This window comes from Prenolepis imparis, unplaced genomic scaffold (assembly GCF_030444845.1).
Source record: "Prenolepis imparis isolate NDT839.2.m4 unplaced genomic scaffold, iyPreImpa1.0 SCAF_2, whole genome shotgun sequence".
Classification (NCBI taxonomy): domain Eukaryota; kingdom Metazoa; phylum Arthropoda; class Insecta; order Hymenoptera; family Formicidae; genus Prenolepis; species Prenolepis imparis.
Genome location: NW_028141160.1, coordinates 3,700,706 through 3,721,246, shown reverse-complemented (window position 1 = coordinate 3,721,246; position 20,541 = coordinate 3,700,706). Strand labels below are relative to the sequence as shown.

The following is a 20,541-nucleotide window of genomic DNA, read 5'->3' as shown; positions in this document are numbered from 1 at the left end:
AAAATATAATTGCATCAATAATGATAAGCAAATTATTAGCAATTAGAAAAAAATAAAACTGTACAAAATGTACAAAAATTATGTATAATACATTGTAAAATGTAGGTCTTGAAAAGCGGAGTGATAATATGAAACAGAAATAAAAATATTATACAATCAAAAATCATATTTTTTATTATTATAAGCTTTTTATTAAATTATTTTAAATATAAAAGAAAAAATATATATTTTAAAAATTAAACTAAAATTGAAAACCCAAAGTTATCTAAATTTTAACCTTAAATGATCAAAAATGTTCTATATTATCATATTCAATACTCTTATTTTTCAAACAATGCAATAAATTTCAACGTAGAAAAAATATTTCCAAATAATTAATTATTCTGCCATTTTTAAGTTTAATCTTATTATTATTTGACATACTATAAATAATATTAGAATTATCGTAAAAATATTAAAAAATTTTTAATCTTACCATACGAAAAGTTTTGATGAAGAACTCGTTAAAGAACTCGATACTTGTTAACACGACTACAAACAACGTGATACTGTGACGATAGTACTTTCTAATAATCAAAATGAAATCGAATGATTATGGTTACTATATCTACAGATACCGCTAGATTACAGCTATAACTAAACCGTGTCTCATCTTATATTACTTTCTTTTAAATTCTTACCTTTCTCCTTATATACCTGTAAATCTTTATCTGAGATAATAAATAAATAATTAATAAATAATTATCTAAAAATTTCTAAATGTATCTATTAACCACATATATATATATATATATATATATATATATATATAATACAAAGTTTCTTAAGTTTTTGATAAAATAAAAATTTTATCAAAATTTGATATTTTTCTTATCAGTTTAATCTTATTTATGCCATACAATGTAAAACTGTTTTATTTTAATTCACTAAATTTAATTTGATTAATTACAATTATTAATTTTATTCATAAAAATATTAATTTTATATTTTACGCACTTATATTTAATTATACTTTCATTATAATAGAACTCACGATACTAATCATTTTGATTCATTAAATGTGCTTTTACATTACTTAACTTGTAAAAGATTGCAAATGAATAAAGTCGCATCGTCAAAAATTGTGCACAATTATTCGTGTTCAAGATAAAAATCATAATTATAAATAAAAAATCACATAGTGAAAACAGCATACGCTAATTCTATAGTTGAATTTTCATAATTTTGATAAAAGCTAACAACGCCATGTATTTTAACAACATTCCCTGTAATATTATATAAACATATAAACATTTATTGCAAATATTAGTAATAATGTTTATTACATTTATCTAGATAAAAATATTATTATTAGTATTAAAACAATTACGAATATTACTATTAACTACAATTCTTATATTTTATAATACTACTTACAATTATATTTCTAAAAAAAAGGTACAGACAAAAGTATTTCTTGAAACAGAAATGAAACTGAAGTGAGCCTATTTTTTGTTAATTTTTATAGATAATTTTTATTTTTTTTTAAGTATAATTATATTTAAACTAATTCAATCAAATGGTGTAATAATGAAAAGCTAATAATAACAAGAAATAGGGTTTTTGATTTTTATTTCAGCAGATGCATCACATATGAAACAGCATGATATATTTTTGTTTTTATATTTTTATTTATTTCTAAGAAACAAAAATGTACTAGATGTAACATAAATGTACTATTCAAAATATGTATCCTTAAATTCTGTGTATTCTTGAAACAGACATATTTAAAAAGATTATGAAATTATACATATAAAGAAGATAATTGTGTACATATATGTCACAAATTGTAATTTGATAATATTATTTCTCAAATGTAAATTATATTTAAGTTTAATAACACATAACGCAATCACTAAGTATTCTCACAAAATATTCTAAATAAATTTCAAATACTTGAACACGTTTGCAGACTTACATAAAATATTTTCTTTACTCGTAATGCAAAATCTCCGGCTTCTTTCAATACCAATAAAAAAATTTCAACTGCCCTCTTGTAGAAATTATAGAATTAATATTATCGAAGATGTTCAAAAATTCTAAAAGTATTGTATTTTCACACAAATGATTTCGGAACACTAGTAACACGCGTATCATAAACGAGAGACTTAAGATGTCTTCATAAAATCAAAATTTAAGAGAGTTAATTCGGGAGATTATTGTTTACTTTTAATAGGTGAACAGAAGGATAATCTATGAGACGTCGATGCGCGAGATATCTGTCGTAAATAAAATATATTTATAACTTGGAAATAAAGCGTTCCCGGATCCGTGTTTATATGACTGTTTTCATCTTTATTGTGAAGAGAATAGGTTCTTTTTGGCCACCTATTTCTGAAACATTTTCTGTATATATTCTATATTCTTTAAAAGAAATTGTATAAAAGAATTTTACAGAACCAAAGAATTTATTTTTATTTTTGAAATATCCATATTGTGTTCTTCTGCTTCAAAGGAAAATAAATTTGTAATTTATCTTTTTCTTTCTTTCAGATTTTTTGCTTCTAGCGCCTATTATAGGCAATAGGTCTCGTCACAGATTTAAATCATGAATGTTCTTTTTTGTCATCAGTGTCTTTAAACTTCTTCAAAACATATACAATTTTTTGCTACAAATATAATCTTTTTGTATAGAAAGAATTTCTATTACGATACAGATGATATACAAAAACTTTAAGTTTTTCTTTCTTAAAATAATTATTTATTGTTAATAAAGAGCTCTATATATACTCTAGATGAAAAAATCAATGATCAGTAAGTGCTTTTTCGATCCTTGTTATTATCCCTAAAGAGTTAGGATCTAAGCCAAAAGACATTTAATAAAGACACTTGTTCACACTGTGTATATTTACCTTGAATTTGATAAACTATTATACTTTCACGCTACTCTTGACTTAATACTGTATATGTATAATACTTATAAGACGTATAATACTTATAGTATGTGAGCGCTCTAACAGACTTTTAAAAGCGACTTTTAGCCTATATTTGTTTTTATATCTTACTTGATCATGGAGATCAGTGACCCTGATCAAAGTCCACTTTTATGTTTTATTTTTTATTTCTACGTGTTATTCTATTGCGCTAATTTAATTATTTTCTTCTTTCGTTGCTTAAACAGCTTATGCATTTAATTATGAGTCATTTTCGATTTGTCTCACTTTAATACATAATCTTTTATTTCTTAATATTTTCTATAACATTTAACATTCTTAATATTTTTTTTAATATTTAACCAACACTTAATGAATTAAACTTTTAAACATTCAATAAATTAAAAATTTTAATATTTAAAAATTTAATAAATTAAATAAATGATCGAGTTAAAACAGAATATTGCTCCTCTTTTAGTTTTTCAAAAATTTTTTTATAATTATTTATTATATAATTTTGCATTTTTCCGATATACAACTATCTTCTACTCGATTATCAGCTTCATCATTTTCTTCTCTTCTCTTTATTTCATTATGTGAGGCAAATTTTGTATCAGATAAATTTGATTTCCAAAAATCTTTCAATTCTAACGTTGTATCAATCTGTGTATCAAATAATATGTCAGCTCTTGATTTTTCGATAATACTTCTACAGTATGTAAAATTCTCGATTTCTGTACTATTTGTACTTTGTCGATTTAAATCTTTAAATTTAATTCTATTTAAAAATTTAAAATAAATAAATTAATATAATATTAATATAAATACATAAAAATAAAGTATTAATTAAAATCAAACAATCAATAATAGGCCAACTTGCGAGCCGAATAATCAAGATGTTAAACAGATTCTTTATTAAGGAATAAATTAAACGTTTCGACAGTACAACTGTCTTTTTCAATACAAAAACTTAGATGATAGCGACGCATTATAAGGCCAGCGTGAAATAAAATTAATAATATCAAAATTAAGATAAGGCTCGTGTATAATTAAAATCAAACAATCAATAATAGGCCAACTTGCGAGCCGAATAATCAAGATGTTAAACAGATTCTTTATTAAGGAATAAATTAAACGTTTCGACAGTACAACTGTCTTTTTCAATACAAAAACTTAGATGATAGCGACGCATTATAAGGCCAGCGTGAAATAAAATTATTCCTTAATAAAGAATCTGTTTAACATCTTGATTATTCGGCTCGCAAGTTGGCCTATTATTGATTGTTTGATTTTAATTATACACGAGCCTTATCTTAATTTTGATATTATTAATTTTATTTCACGCTGGCCTTATAATGCGTCGCTATCATTTAAGTTTTTGTATTGAAAAAGACAGTTGTACTGTCGAAACGTTTAATTTATTCCTTAATAAAGAATCTGTTTAACATCTTGATTATTCGGCTCGCAAGTTGGCCTATTATTGATTGTTTGATTTTAATTATACACGAGCCTTATCTTAATTTTGATATTATTAATTTTAAAGTATTAATATTTTTAAAATAATAAATTTATAATAAATTTAATAATTAAACAAATTGAAATAAAACAGCATTACATTATATCGTATAAATAGGGTTAAAAGATGTAAATTAATAAGATATCAGAAAATTCTGATTTTGATAAAACTTGATTTATGTAGAGTAAAAAAATAGATAAATTTAATAAATTAAGTAAATAAATTTAGAAATTTTTATATAGGGGAAAGTGGGGCAAAACCGGGTACTTTTTTGAGTTTGTCTTACTACAAAAAATCAGAAGACAAAAAAATCTACAGATCGTTAATAGTGTTTAGTAAACCTTAAACTGAGAAAATAAGGCTAGTTGCTGAAAAAAAATATTTGCTTACCAAGGACAACAAGATTTTTCGAAGTAATCAAAGTGCCCTACCGGTAGGGTAAAACCGAGCAGGTATTCATTCAAAAGCGTGCAAATCATTGTGCAATTACGAAATCTTGATTTATTTAAATCATAATACAATACAAAAATGCACAGAGAGAATTTTATCTTAGAATTTATCCTAAAAATCATGATAATCGTGGGACAATATGGTAAGAAAGAATTTTATAAAAATTTCTCTGATTAATATTTATCACAATAAAAAATAATAATATCTATCACAATAAAATATAAAATATGTTTGATTAATTTTACTAAAAATATAGTTTCACTAAAATTAATCAAATATATTTTTAAAATTCTTTCCATATTATTTCACGATTACCATGATTTTCAGGATAAATTCTTAAAAGAAAATTCTCTCTGTGTGTATCCTATAAACAAAAATCACAAATAAAAACAAATATCTTGCTCTACATAGTTGCAGAACTCGTGGGCGCACCCTTGGCATGTACGAGTATGCACTGTATTTAGCCTTCGATTAATATTGTTCGAAATTCAAAGGAGATTTCGAATATTCTCGAACCACCGAATCTCGCATTCCGGGCAGGTACGTGAGGCTCGGGAGCGAGTCGCGATCACGCGCCGTAAGACGCGTCGCGCTCTCTCCATGGGCTAAAGCTTCGAGTATCGTGATGCGGGCACGTGCTCGACGCGCGATCAAGGAACGACATTATGCATAAAAACGAAACACGTGAATCATACCACGTTCCGCGTGATCTCCAAAACAACGGAATCCTTCCGAATTCCATCGCGCGGCACGAAACAGGCACTCTCACAGCAACGCTCGAAGCGTGAGATTCTCCTGACCACGGAAAGTAGCCGGGGATTTTCGTCGTTGTTCGAGGTTAATGTTTCTTTCGGTCTCGCGAAGGAAGTGACCGGTACATCTTATATCTCGAGCGACTCCGTCGTGATCGCTGCGGCAAACGTAATTCTCGTCGATATCTAACGTTTCGTCGAGCACGTGATTCTCGCGACGCGACACCGACTTCGTGCAAGAACTGCACGCGACACGATCGTTCAATCCAGTTGTGTAAGTCTACGAAACAGACAAGAGGACGATCTACGCTACAACGAGCGATCCCGATATTACCAAAAATAAACGATTATTTTTTCTCAAAAGTGACACGTCCGTGCTCATTTTCTTCCGTCACCGATCCTTTAAGCGGATCTTCGGATCCGCGCAACCCACCGTCCTCGCGCTCAACGCTGAGTGGATCCCGGCATCTCTATCTCGCCTGTGCGTGACGATCTCGTCGAGATTGAAACCCTGTCGGGCGCGAACAAATATTGAGTAAAAATTATTGCAAAAGATGCAGACTACATATTTTTTTCTTCTAAAGATAAACTGTCTTCTTGCTTTTTTTATTATTTCATTTTTTAATCCTATATTTTTTGTACCCGATTTTGCCCTACACGTAGATACCCGGTTTTGCCCCAACACGAGGAAAATATAGAGGAAATAATAAACACGGCGGCTGTATTCCGACGTATAAGAAACGATGAAAACTAATGCGATCTATACTTTCTAATATGTACAGAATTCAGTTCTGCACTTAGAAAAATAGATGCTTTGTATAGAAAAACTCCACTTGATTGTTGCTCCGATATCGATTTTTTTTGTTTCGAAAACTTCAAACTTCTCTCAAAAAAGAAGTATCGTGTATATGTGGACACAGTTCATCTCAAAATAATAATGGCGTCAATTTATAACTGTTAACACGAATAGGCCACAATTGACAATACTTATCACGAAGAAACCCGCCGTCAAACCGGATACCCCTATTTCTTCGTGATAAGTATTGTCAATTGTGGCCTATTCGTGTTAACAGTTATAAATTGACGCCATTATTATTTTGAGATGAACTGTGTCCACGTATACACGATACTTTCCGCCTACCTGGTTTTACCCGACTTTCCCCTATATATAATTAATACTAAAATTATTACAATTGTATACATATATAAATACAGACAAAAATAAAAGATATATAAATACAATATATTCAAAATAAAAACTTATTTTATTAGTATTATTGCGCAATAAATATTCTTTTATAAAGGATGCAAAAGAATGAGTAATTACAAAGAATTATTTTTTTAAAGAATTTTATTGATGTTATTAATAAACATTATAAATAAAAATATTCTTACGATGAAAGTTGTATAAAAATAAAAAAGTTGTATCAAAATATTTTTTTACTATTTTAAATAGTTTTCGAGATATATCGAAAAAAAACTAAAAACTATTCTATGAGAGGTGGTTTTACTTTACATCGTTTTTTAACCTTATTTAAACTTTTTAACTTTATTTATTTCCTTTTCATTTATTTTCATTTATATCCTTTCTACATATGTGTTAAGTTTTATTAAAATCCGATTTTCCGGGATTTCCTTGTCGGCTAAAATTATCCATCATGTGATTGACGTTACTACAACAGTAATTTAACAGTAATAATAGAAAAAGCTATATTTTTCAAGTTATTATCGTGCGCTACATTATGCAAAACAGCATTATTAATGCAAAATGCATATGTAAAATAGATATGTAAAATGAGGCCTCAATCAAATTTAAGTAACTAGTTTTTTATTGAACATATAAAACATATACAACGAATGAAAATATTTCATAAATATTTACATGTAATTTATTAAAAGACGTAAGATACGTAACAAATCATTTGTTAATAATAATAATTTAAATATTTAGCATTAAAAATAGATATATTTTATAATAAGTACATATATATTTATTACAAAAACAAAGAGCATATCAAATTTATCATCAAATGTCGTAAAAACTATGTTGTAAATCTTTTTAAATTTTCTTTGCTTATTTATTTCATAAAATATGTGTGCTCTAAAAACTTCATTTATCATTAACTTTATTATTTTACATTTAGCATCGTTGATACTAAGTATGGTTGATACTAAAAGTATCGTTGATACTTTTAAGTAAGTATTAATACTAAGTATTTAGTATCGTTGATTTAGTATCGTTAACTACATATCAATAAAAATTATAAATTATACATTTTGCTATGCTTTTTATAAAAATTTATCATTTTAAAAAATATAATGTTTCTAGAAATGTAGAGAACATCGTCGCTTTAATTAATTATTTTACATAAAAATCATTATATAATAAAATCTAGTATAACATGGGATGATGATAATTAAAACCGTGCATTCGCTATGTTTTTATGCATGTTTTTATACAGAAAGATGTTGCATGCACGGGAACATCAATAGCTCTCATTAAATCAACGTCCGCTTATGCAATATAAATACAACCATTAATTTTCTTCACTAGAAATTATATCTTTATATGACACATTGATTATCATCGCGTTATGTAACGTATGAATATTTACTTCATTCATGTAAGATTTGTAACAAAGAATGTAAATATAAATGAAAATATATGTAAAAATTAACGAGATTATATCGAGGAATCAACAGATGACAACTAAATTCTCAATTAACTCTGAAAGACATTCAAGAAGGAAATAACAATGCAAATTAACAAAATAAAAAAGTCAATTTGGCTTTGAGAATTATCTCACTAGTCATTTAATACGAGGGTAAGTCAAAAAGTAAAGGGACAAATAAAGAAAAATACATTTATTTTAACCTATGTGGAAAATTTACATATCATTTTTCGACATAATCCCCACCAACATCGATACATTTGATCCACTGCTTAATAAGCTTCTGTATTCCATCTTGGAAGAAAGATTTGGGTTGGGTGCGTAGCCATTAATGCACCACTGCAATGACCTTCTCATCCAAAGAAAATTTTTTTCCTCGTAGTATTTCTTTTCTTTTTTCTTTTCATCTTTTCGGTTTATTAAAAGAAGCACTACGAGGAAAAAATTTTTCTTCGGATGAGAAGGTCATTGCAGTGATGCATAACTGGCTACACACCCAACCCAAATCTTTCTTCCAGGATGGAATACAGAAGCTTGTTAAGCAGTGGATCAAATGTATCGATGTTGGTGGGGATTATGTTGGTGGGGATTATGTTGGTGGGGATTATGAAAAATGATATGTAAATTTTCCACATAGGTTAAAACAAATGTGTTTTTCTTTATTTGTGCCTTTACTTTTTGACTTACCCTCGTATATGTATATGTATACATATATTTCCAAATGTTTCATTTGTAAATTTTTATATAGAATTTTTAAATAGAATTATTTTTTAATTTATATATATATATATTTACAATAAACAATAACTATTACTATTATTTTAGTATCTACTAATAAATAATAATAAAGACATAATTTGCGCTCTGAAATGTCACATGTCCTAGATTTGGGTAATATATTTTATTACACAAAGTAACTACAAAGTAAAGAAGAATTTTAGCATTAATATAAATAAATATACATTTTTAGTATTATTTAAAATATCAATTATTAATAATGCTATATTACCAGTATGTACAATAATATTTTATGATAAAAATATATATCATGCCTTTATAATTGCTATGCTGTTCAAGTTTTTAAATTTTTGTCATTCTAATTAAATCTTCCGTCATATATTATATTATTAGTTCATGAATATGTATTACAAAAACCATCCATTTCGGAGACAATTTCGCACAGGAAAAATTTTTAATATATATAAATTTAATAGCTTCTCATATAGAGAAACGAGTTTAATTTTCGAAAAACTAGATTTTAGAATTCAAGATATTAATAATTAAATTATATAATTATTATAAAAATAATAATTATAGTTATATCACATATGTATATGTATATATACACATATACATGTGCACACAATTCTGTAATTAATTTATAATTATTATTAATAGTAATTATATGTATAAACAATTATGTAATTTATAATGTATCATTATTAATATTAATTGCATTATAAATCAATAATTATTTATCAAAATAATTATAATTATTCATATAATGATCAAATAATAATTAAAAATAGAATGATTAAATTATAATGTCATAGTATTATTAAAGGTTGTGTAAATTTAAGACACATGAGAGATGTAAATAATTATGCAATTTTTCTAGCAAGCAAAACTTTCTATGAAAAGAAATTTAACTGTACATTTTTTCTATGTATTCTTTTATTTAGAATTAACCTCTATTTTTTTGAATATATCTCAGCAATAACGTTTATTCTGTATGTATATATGTATAGGCTTTATATAAATATACACATCGCACAATAATTAAGAGATTAACAGAAATTGTCTAAAAAGTAGGCAAGTAGTAAATTTTAAATAGCTGTAACTTTTTGTTTCAAAAAATGAGAATTTAAATTTTAAAAAAGAATTTCGAAGCTTAAAATCTCTACTTTCGAAAGGTCACAACTGTTTTTCTTCAATTCTGGTATTTTTACATATAGAAAACGACGAACTTAACGAAATGAAAAATCTTGTTCTCACTTTGTAGACATGTCGCATGCACAAAAAGATTTGAAAAAATTTATTGATTTTTTCACGTTAAAGCCTAAAGTTTACCCTGCAAAATCGTTTTTTAAAATTTAAATTTCGATTTTTCCTTATCAACTTCTTGATTGAAAATTGAAGAGAAAATGGTCATTTTCACTTTGATCGTTCATAACTCCGTTAAAAATTATCGTACAGCAATTTTAAAATAAGATTCTTAAAGCTGAATCTTTGCTCTATAGTATGATATAGTAGCTGAATTTTTTTTAACTCGTGAACTTTTTTACAAATAGATGAAAATAACGAAAAAAGTTGCGAGTCTTCTTTTTTTGTTTAAACTTTGAAAAAAATTGCGCAAGGTGAATAAAAAAATTTTGTCGACTGCATTTTATTTTATTCACACACTTGTTCATACTTACAAAATTGCTACAACTTATCGATTATAAAAGTCTAAAATACAATAGATGGCAAATTTATATTATATCATATTTTGCATGTACACAGAATGTTAAAAAAAAGACAGAAAACAAAGTATGATCGTATTTTAATATAACATTTGTTAAGTTTAGTTGATTCGAATATTTATTATATTATTTATTTATTATATTATTTCTAATAAAAACATTATAAAAATTTACATTTTATTTTGTTATTTATTATACATATACAATTTTGTTCATTGTGTATATAAAAATATATATTCTTAAATGATTAAAATAAACACAGAACAGTAATAATCAATTTATTTACATCTTATGTGCTTTGAAATATCACATGTACTGGTTTGCGTAATTTTTAATGTCACATGTACTGGTTTGCGTAATTTTTAATGTCATTTATATTGTAATTAAAGCTTACATCACATTTAAATAATATTAGTGCGCAATTATATAAAGTATATTACAAAAATTATGTATCTAACAATAAGTGACAATTTCACACAAAGAGTGAACTGAAAATATAAATTAAAAGATTCTTATATATGAGTTTTATTCTCCAAAAATTAATTTTAGAATTCAAGATGTTAATAATTAAAATGTGTAATTGTTAATTGTCATAAAAATAATTATTAATAGTAATTATATGTACAAACAATTTATGTAATTTAATTTATAATATTTCATAATTATTTTAATATTAATTGTATTATAAACCAATAATTATATTATTTATCAAAATAATTATAATTATTGATATAATAATAAAATAATAATTAATAATACAATGAATTAAATTATAATGTTATAGTATCATTAAAAGTTGTACAAATTTAAGATAAAGAAATAATGTAAAAAAGTAAATAATTATTTAATTTTGACTTTTTAGCAAGCAAAATTTTTTATAAGATAATTGTGAAAAGAAATTGTACTGTACATTATTCCTATGTTATTTATTTAGAATTAACCTGTATCTTTTTTATGAATTTCATTAAGTTTATCCTGTATGTATAGCTTCGTAAGTATGTATATATGTATATATGTATATATGTATGTATGTGTATACAGTTACATATACATATACATATATATATATATATATATATATATATATATGTATATATATATTGGATGATTGCAAAAGTTCGTGCCCGATTTGAAGTTACCACCATCTATGCAAATCGGGCACGAACTTTTGCAATCATCCAATATATATACCTATATATATATATATCATTCAGCTAAAAGAAAACGGTACACTTGAAAAGTAGTAAAAAATTGTCAAAGTTCAAGAATTTATAACTCAACTAATAATTATGATATCGAGGTGTTTAAAAAACGAAAATGAAGTTTGAAGTCTGTAGTTTGAGAAAATTTTAGTGCCAATTACGTGGAATGATCAGTTTTGCAATGATAAATGATAGAATGTAAACCTGCAAAACTGCTGAATAGAAGGTCCACTTTCCTGAATTGCACGGCGTGAATCAGTTAACGTAGCTCAATGGGATAAAAAGCACCTAAAAATTTGAACTTTTAAAATGCGCTTTGGCGGAACTCGATACGATAATTTTTGGCTGAGTTATCGCAATTTGAAAAAAGTCGGGTTTTTAAGGACAAATTATGATTTAAAATGTGTATCTGCTATCTTTATCAATTTGAATCGTTGCAATTCTATTTAAGAATGTTGCATTGAATGCGGAGGTGTCCCGAAGCGAGCAAATTGTGCCGGGTATCTCGCGCAAACAAAGTCCGAGTAGGATATTCGCGGGGTTTTCACCGTAAGAGTTTGCACTATTTTCTCGGGGATCGGAGGGGATCCATGAGGATTTCCCCGCGTAAAAAAAGTAAAAAAGTAAAAAAGTGAAAAAGTAAAAAAAGTAAAAATGAAAAAAATGGAAAAGTAAAAATATAAAAAAATTTAAAAAGAAAGAAAAACGTCATTGATTGAAATCACATCTGTGTGTCTTTTTTTTACTTTTTCATTTTTTTTATTTTTACTTTTTTACTTTTTATTACGCGGAGAAATCCTCATGGATACCCTCCGATCCTCGAGGAAGTAGTGCCGAACTCTTACCGGCGAAAACTCCGCGAATATCCTACTCGGACTTTGTTTGCGCGAGATGCCCGGCACAATTTGCTCGCTTCGAGACACCTCCGCATTCAATGTAACATTTTTGAATAGAATTGCAACGATTCGAATTGATAAAGATAGCAGATACACATTTTAAATCACAATTTGTCCTTAAAAAACTGACTTTTTTCAAATTGCGATAACTCAGCCAAAAATTATCGTATCGAGTTCCGCCAAAGTGCATTTTAAAGAGAAAAGTTCAAATTTTCACGTGCTTTTTATCCCATTGAGCTACGTCACTGATTCACGCCGTGCAATTCAGGAAAGTGGACCTTCTATTCAGCAGTTTTGCAGGTTCACATTCTATCATTTGTCATTGCAAAACTGATCATTCCACGTAATCGGCACTAAAATTTTTTCAAATTACAGACTTCAAACTTCATTTTCGTTTTTTAAACACCTCGATATCATAATTATTAGCTGAGTTATAAATTCTTGAACTTTGACAATTTTGTACTACTTTTCAAGTGTACCGTTTTTTTTTTGGCCGAGTGTATATATATAAGAAGCTTTTATTAATATTTATCAAAGCTTATTGTTTATATATACATACATATATTCATATATATTATAAATAAAATTATGCAGTCACATAAAATTTGTAGATGAATAATTTTTGAGTTTTAAATATTGAAAAATATTCGAATTATCTAGAATTCATTGGGACTTGCCATTTGATATTTGTTAGTATGCGTACTCGTCACTTACAAAGTTAGAATCATGCTTCAAGCTAATTGATTAGATTAGCTGTAACTAATGCTGCATTGACACTTATACGCCTTTTCCTCAGAGTGTACATTTAGTTTGACTACAATTTGTATCTGTTCCATTTGTACATTTAGTCGAAATTCGTGTCGCAATTGTCACACTTGAAGTTCTGTAGTATATGTGCACCTTTATCCTTTATCTGCTCTTGCAAATTTTTTTCCAATATCTTGGCGCATAGGTCGCACTTATACTCGACTCAACTTGATTTCTGCGAGAATTTGCAAGACTTATTTTATTTATAATATGTGAGTTTAATTTTCAGACTGAAGCTTTCGCCACATTGCTGATACGTATATGGCATTTTGTCGGAGTGTACAATATGTTCGTGCCTGTTCAAGTATTTTCGTGTTGAAAATCATGTCGCATTCGTCGCATTTGCGCCTGTGTGAACTTCCATGTGGCTCTGTAAATTCTGTTCTCGCATCCTGTTCTTTTGCATTATTTCTGATATAAATACGATGACATTTTCTCGGCGTGAGTAAATAATATGATTCTTCAACTAGTTCCTCTGGCTAAAACGCCTGCCGCATACGTCGCAATTCAAATCCTAAGACAAATTTTTATCGCCCGAGCAACTTCATGTGTTTCAGCAAGTGGTGAATGAATGCCCTGGTGCACTTGACACAATTGTACGGGCGTTCACCTGTATGGAGACGCCGGTGCCATTGCAGATGAGATTTCCGAGCGAATATTTTGAAGCATTTGTCGCAAACGTTTCTTTTCGCCGACGTGGGTTTGCTTCAGATCACGTAACAGATTGCGTTCAAGAGTGAATATACCGAAGCAGAGATGACATATTGGCCGTTTCTCAACTCTGATTACATGATCAACATAGTTTCTCGACGAAAAAAATATGTTATTACAGAACTTGCAATTGCACTCCTTATCATTGATCGATGCAATCCTTTCGGTTTCAGACTGTTCGGTATTCTCTCTCTCTCTCTCTCTCTCTCTCTCTCTCTCTCTCTCTCTCTCTCTCTCATCTCTCTCTCTCTCTCTCTCTCTCTCTCTCTCTCTCTCTCTCTCTCTCTCTCTCTCTCTCTCTCCTCTCTCTCTCTCTCTCTCTCTCCTCTCTCTCTCTCCTCTCTCTCTCTCTCCTCTCCCTCTCCCTCCCTCCCTCTCCCTCCCTCCCTCTCCCTCCCTCCCTCTCCCTCCCTCCCTCTCCCTCCCTCCCTCTCCCTCCCTCCCTCTCCCTCTCCCTCTCCCTCTCCCTCTCCCTCTCCCTCTCCCTCTCCCTCTCCCTCTCCCTCTCCCTCTCCCTCTCCCTCTCCCTCTCCCTCTCCCTCTCCCTCTCCCTCTCCCTCTCCCTCTCCCTCTCCCTCTCCCTCTCCCTCTCCCTCTCCCTCTCCCTCTCCCTCTCCCTCTCCCTCTCCCTCTCCCTCTCCCTCTCCCTCTCCCTCTCCCTCTCCCTCTCCCTCTCCCTCTCCCTCTCTCTCTCTCTCTCTCTCTCTCTCTCTCTCTCTCCCCTCCCTCTCCCTCCCTCTCTCTCTCTCTCTCATACGCAATTATTTATGTAAAATAAATATCAGAGAGAGGGAGAGAGAGAAGAGAGAAAGAGAGAGAGAGAGAGAGAGAGAGTGAGTGATAAAATAGTAGATTAAAAAAAGAAAAGAGTGGTGAAATTATAAGGCTGAGCATCATTTAAAAAAGTTATAAATTTAGAAACGGGTGGAGAGTTACTCACTAAGTTCTGACACTAACAATAAAAGTTATGTATGTTATAACATTGTTAATTAGATTAGGAATATAAAAAAGTAATGGAATTAAAGAGGAACAGCACATCATTAAGAAAAGAGAATTAGCATTTAGAAAGAGATAATGAGATGAGTTGCTTATAGAGCTAAATTTTGGTCATGTACAAAATGTATATTTAGTTTCATAGAACTGACCTAATTTTCTTCTGGTTGCATCTCGTCGTGTTCGTCGTTCCATAGTGCTCGTTCATTTCTATTTCTTCCTTCCGGACGACGCAAGTTGTTGCGGGCCTTATTCCTGTGTCGTTGCTTGGCTGTTCGCACAGCATCCCGCATATGTGTTTGAAATGCAGCCCGTATTGGTCTTTCAAAATTTTTATTTTCGCAGATGGCATCTGCCAAAGGAAACAAATATAAAATAGTATTATTGATAACGCAACTTTAGCATTATGTGTAACAGTATATCATACCGTAAATAGCTTTCACCAAACGGGTATTGTATAGTGGTCGTTGATTTTCTTCACGCCCGAACCAAGTATATAAGTTCATCAAAGAATCTTGAAATATCTCTTTGACGCACAAATTAATACTCTCTTTGGCATTAAGACCACCAATAAAAATCAAATAATTCACCTATAAAGAATATTTTGCATTAATATTTTTATTTACATGTAGTCTAAGGATTCCCACATCGACTTTAAAAATTCCCATTTTAAATACATTGAGTTTTTTCATTGAATTTTCTGTTGTATGTAAATGAGATCAATATTTTTTATTCTTGTAATTATATAAAACCTAACCACATAAAACCTATTGAGAATTTTAAATAAATAAAATATTTAAAAACTGAAAACTTTTACATTTTATCTAAATTAAAAGACTATAACAAATTAGAATTGCTCATAATGTCTTATACAGTAAGGTTTATACAATTTTATAGTTAGGTTTTAATTACAAGAATACAAAATATTGATCTCGTTTACATACAACAGAAACCTCAATCAAAAAACTCAATGTATTTTAAATGGAAATTTATAAAGTCGATGTGGGAACCCTTAGACTCATCGTATTATGTTTTACTTAGGATTAAAATTTTTCTTTTTTTACCGACTAAAAAGTTAGAGGGGGTCCCAGAAGAATTTTAAAAATTGCCAAAACGGACACCCTAATATATATAAATGATAAAACTTTATTTTACATACCAATTTCATATATTCTTCATCATTAGCAGTTTCAAATATTTCAACATCTTCAACTGATGATATTGGCAAAAATGCTGGTTTCTCCGGCACATGCCTTCGGTTATTGCTCATCTGCGTTAAAAATCTGTCCAATTTTTGATGTATTTTTCTGTAAAAAGCACATCATAAATAATATAATAATATTATAATATGTTAAGATATAAAATGACTGACATTGTTTATGTACGTAATGCGTTTAAAACTTACTGAACTTCCAAAGCTAACTGATCCATTCTTCCATGTATGACTCTGTAAATATTTATATTATTATATTTCAGTACATGATTATAGCGTACAATATTTCAATTATAAACATTTCTGTTCAATGTATACACTCACTGAATTTCCGGTCTCACATAAAAATTGTAAAATTCTCCTGGAGCTTGTATTGATGACGAAGAGCTTGGCAGATGACTTGACGATGAAGTTGGCCAGATGTTTGAGGCCTGTAACTGAGTGTCATGTGGTGTATTTAATCGGCTACCAATGTGTTGTGTATGAGTAGCGACAGCATGTGGTTCGTGTGTGAATGGTTGCGTTGTATCATGAAAATTTTGTCGTGCGTAGGATGATGACTGTGTTTTCATGCATAAAAGATGCTTGTGTTGTGTGTCTGACTGTTGATGGTTGTGCGTAGGATGATGACTGTGTGTTTTCATGCATAAAAGATGCTTGTGTTGTGTGACTGACTGTTGATAGTTGTGCGTAGGATGATAACTGTGTGTTTTCATGCATAAAAGATGCTTGTGTTGTGTGACTGACTGTTGATGGTTGTGCGTTAGTGAGTGAATGATTAGCATGCATATTAGTATCGGGCAAATGACTCTCTAATACTCCCCGTAACTCAGCGACATCCTTTTCTAATTGAGTGCCCTGTAGCTCCGTCATCTTTCTTCCTGAATCTTCCGCCTCGTCCGAAGATGTCGTTTGAAATCGTCGCGGTTTAGTGATATTCCGTTTGGGACGATTCTCCATATCCTTTCTGTAATATATATATATATATATATATATATATATATATATATATATATGGGATTAATAATAGGTACTTTCTATTTAGTGACACAAGTCGACACAAATCTAAGGTCTGTTCTTTTTAGCTGCACTAGTTCAGAGTTTATATTTTCCTTTCCAATGTGGAATAAAAAAATAAACTTTGAACTGGTGCAGCTAAAAAGAACAGACCTTAGATTTATGTCAACTTGTGTCATTGAATGGAAAGCACCCTATAAAGTGAAATAAAAAAGTATATATACATATATTCAAATATTATTCTCAAAGAGGGAAACCAGAAGTCACCAGTATAGTTGGAGCATATATAGAGCATTCAAAAAAATCAATACATGCGAAACAATTCCTAAAAAAATTAAAAAATTAGATATTATTTTATGTAAGAAAATCAGAAAATAGCAAATATATATATATTCAAATATTATTTTCAAAGAGAGAAACCAGAAGTGACCAGTAGTTGGAGCATATATAGAGCATTCAAAAAAATCAATACATGTGAAACAATTCCTAAAAAGATTAAAAAATTAGATATTATTTTATGCAAGAAAATCAGAAAATAGCAAATTAAACGACAGAAAAAGCAAATAAATAATCATATAACTTACATAATTACATTTGTATATGTTTTAAGTATGATTCTTGTTTTGATTCTCCTCAAGCGCAGAAATGTAGAGAGCATCTAAAATGTTTGAAGAATTCAGTTATTATTGCTATTATAATTGAACTGAGTGAAAAAGATATAACACAATTATACTAACCTGTATTCTATTAGTCATCCTGGAGATTCTGTTTTTCTTCCTGTAAATTATATCTAAGGGAACAGCTGTAAATGTGTTTTTATTTTTTTACAGATCATCTGTATGTATAATTGCACTAACTACATACTCATTGCTAACTTCTGACTCATCTTCGTCACTACTACTATTACCCATTGATGAACCACTCCAATAAGGCATTTTATAACATTTGAAGCGTACCTCATTTACTTGGATACAAAAAATCTCATTACTTATTGCGGAACATTTAAATATTTGAATTGCTGAAGACAAAATGCCAATATCATAGAATGAATCTACCTTTTGAAATTTTTTTACAACCAGATAATATGTGATTTTGTCCATGAAGATATTAACAATGAGGCAAATCGATCCGTCATGTAAAATACAGCAATTATCTCGTGTATCCAAACTCAGTAAAATTCTGTTGAATATCAATTTTCGATACTGATAGTTGTTTGGATTAATATTAGGTGGAAGAGGACCTTTATTATGCGCTGAAAATACTTGCGTAGAAGAATCAGTGAGTTTGGAAAAATAAGTTCGACTACGATGCAAATTTGTTCCACAAGCTTCCATCTCTGACATTCTATTGGAAAACTGTTGAAGAGAAAAATTAGGTTTTTTACAGTATTTTCTGAAAAGTGGCATATTATTTTCATAAGGAAAAGCAGAAAATGAATCAAGGGGACCTAATTGCCTCACGTCATTTGTGAGATGAAGAAGACCGTGCATATTATATGAAATGAATGCTGAACCATACAGATTCTCACATCGAGCAACAAATTTTTGTAGAGCAAGTTCAGCAAAGTTTAAATATGCTTCTGATGGTGAAGTAGAAATCAATATTCTTATAGCAGTATGCAAAAACAAAAAATGAGTATATATTTCTTGATTCAGAAGACCGTATGTTACTACTGGATACAATAAAAATTGGCGAAACTCTGTTGCCTTGTATTTAGAAAATGCATTAATTACTCTAGGACGTCTTGCAAAATCTGATGGACAATATATTTAAGATTATCTAATCTTTGAGATATTATAGCGATGGATCTTGCTGGTAATTTTGACGAACGTGTATATTTACCACATATCCATGCGGATAAAAGTTTCTTCATAACTCCCAGGCATACCAGATGCATGTATTCAAAGGGAACTTGTGAAACCATACCTATGGGTAACATTGACAATGGACTTTTGCCATCTTTATGATGATCCTCATCTAGACATTTGATATAATCTTCATTTGTTCGAAGAGGACGATTACCAGCAAATGTATATCTGCTTTCACATCGTAAACCAGAAATTTTGCACTTTGAACATGGGTTTCCAGATGTATGGCCTCTATGATTAAGAATAAAAGCTCGAGCTGGTGCATCGGCTATAAAACATCTTAAACGTATGGGTATCTTATTGCCACCAAAATCTATACCACCATTATTTGTTATACTGTTAACATCGGTAACAAATTTTTCAAAAAATAAATTAGGATCATGTGGTTTCTCAGCACCACTATATATTCCAGTTACTATTGACCTTGTATATTTAACATTTGCAAGTCTACATTGGATTGGCCAGATGTGAATACTTCCTACTCTATCTAAACTACATCCATCTGTATTAAAATCGATTTCTAATTTATATGGTACAGATACCGAAGGAAGACGTGATAATATTTTAACAATTTCTGCCTCAAGAGAGAAATGAATATATTTTCCTGGATCTACTTCGGATACGACAACAGGTGTTCGTGGAGTTTTTAAAAGAGTTCTAACATCTTTTGGTAACGAAGAGAAGCACGTGTGTGTTCGAAGAACAGATAAAATATTATTACTTTGAACATGTGTAAAATTATTATTGACAAAACACGCAGCTAAACGATCTTGAAATGTTTCTTCAATGGAAGAAATACTGAGAGATGAGGAAGTGGAATCTTCACTGTCATTACCATTACTATTAGACAATATATCATTATCGATATTATCGTTATCGGTATCTGTAATATTATAGATATTATTAGCAATATCGTCCGTAAAAGAAACTTTATCGTCTGTCCGAAAGGAATCAGCAACGTGAAAAGAAGCAGCATTATCCGGCTGTTCGGGCGTAACAGGATTTTGTGAAGGAATTAAATGCAAAGTATTTCTAATTTCTAAAGTAATTCGCCTTCGTTGTCTCGCAGA

The 20,541-nt window shown here is 29.4% G+C and overlaps 1 pseudogene; it reads right to left on the bottom strand.

Moving 5' to 3' along the window:
- Positions 1-15,525: 15,525 nt before the first annotated feature.
- Positions 15,526-17,546, bottom strand: LOC145932829 (uncharacterized; annotated as a pseudogene).
- Positions 17,547-20,541: the final 2,995 nt, after the last annotated feature.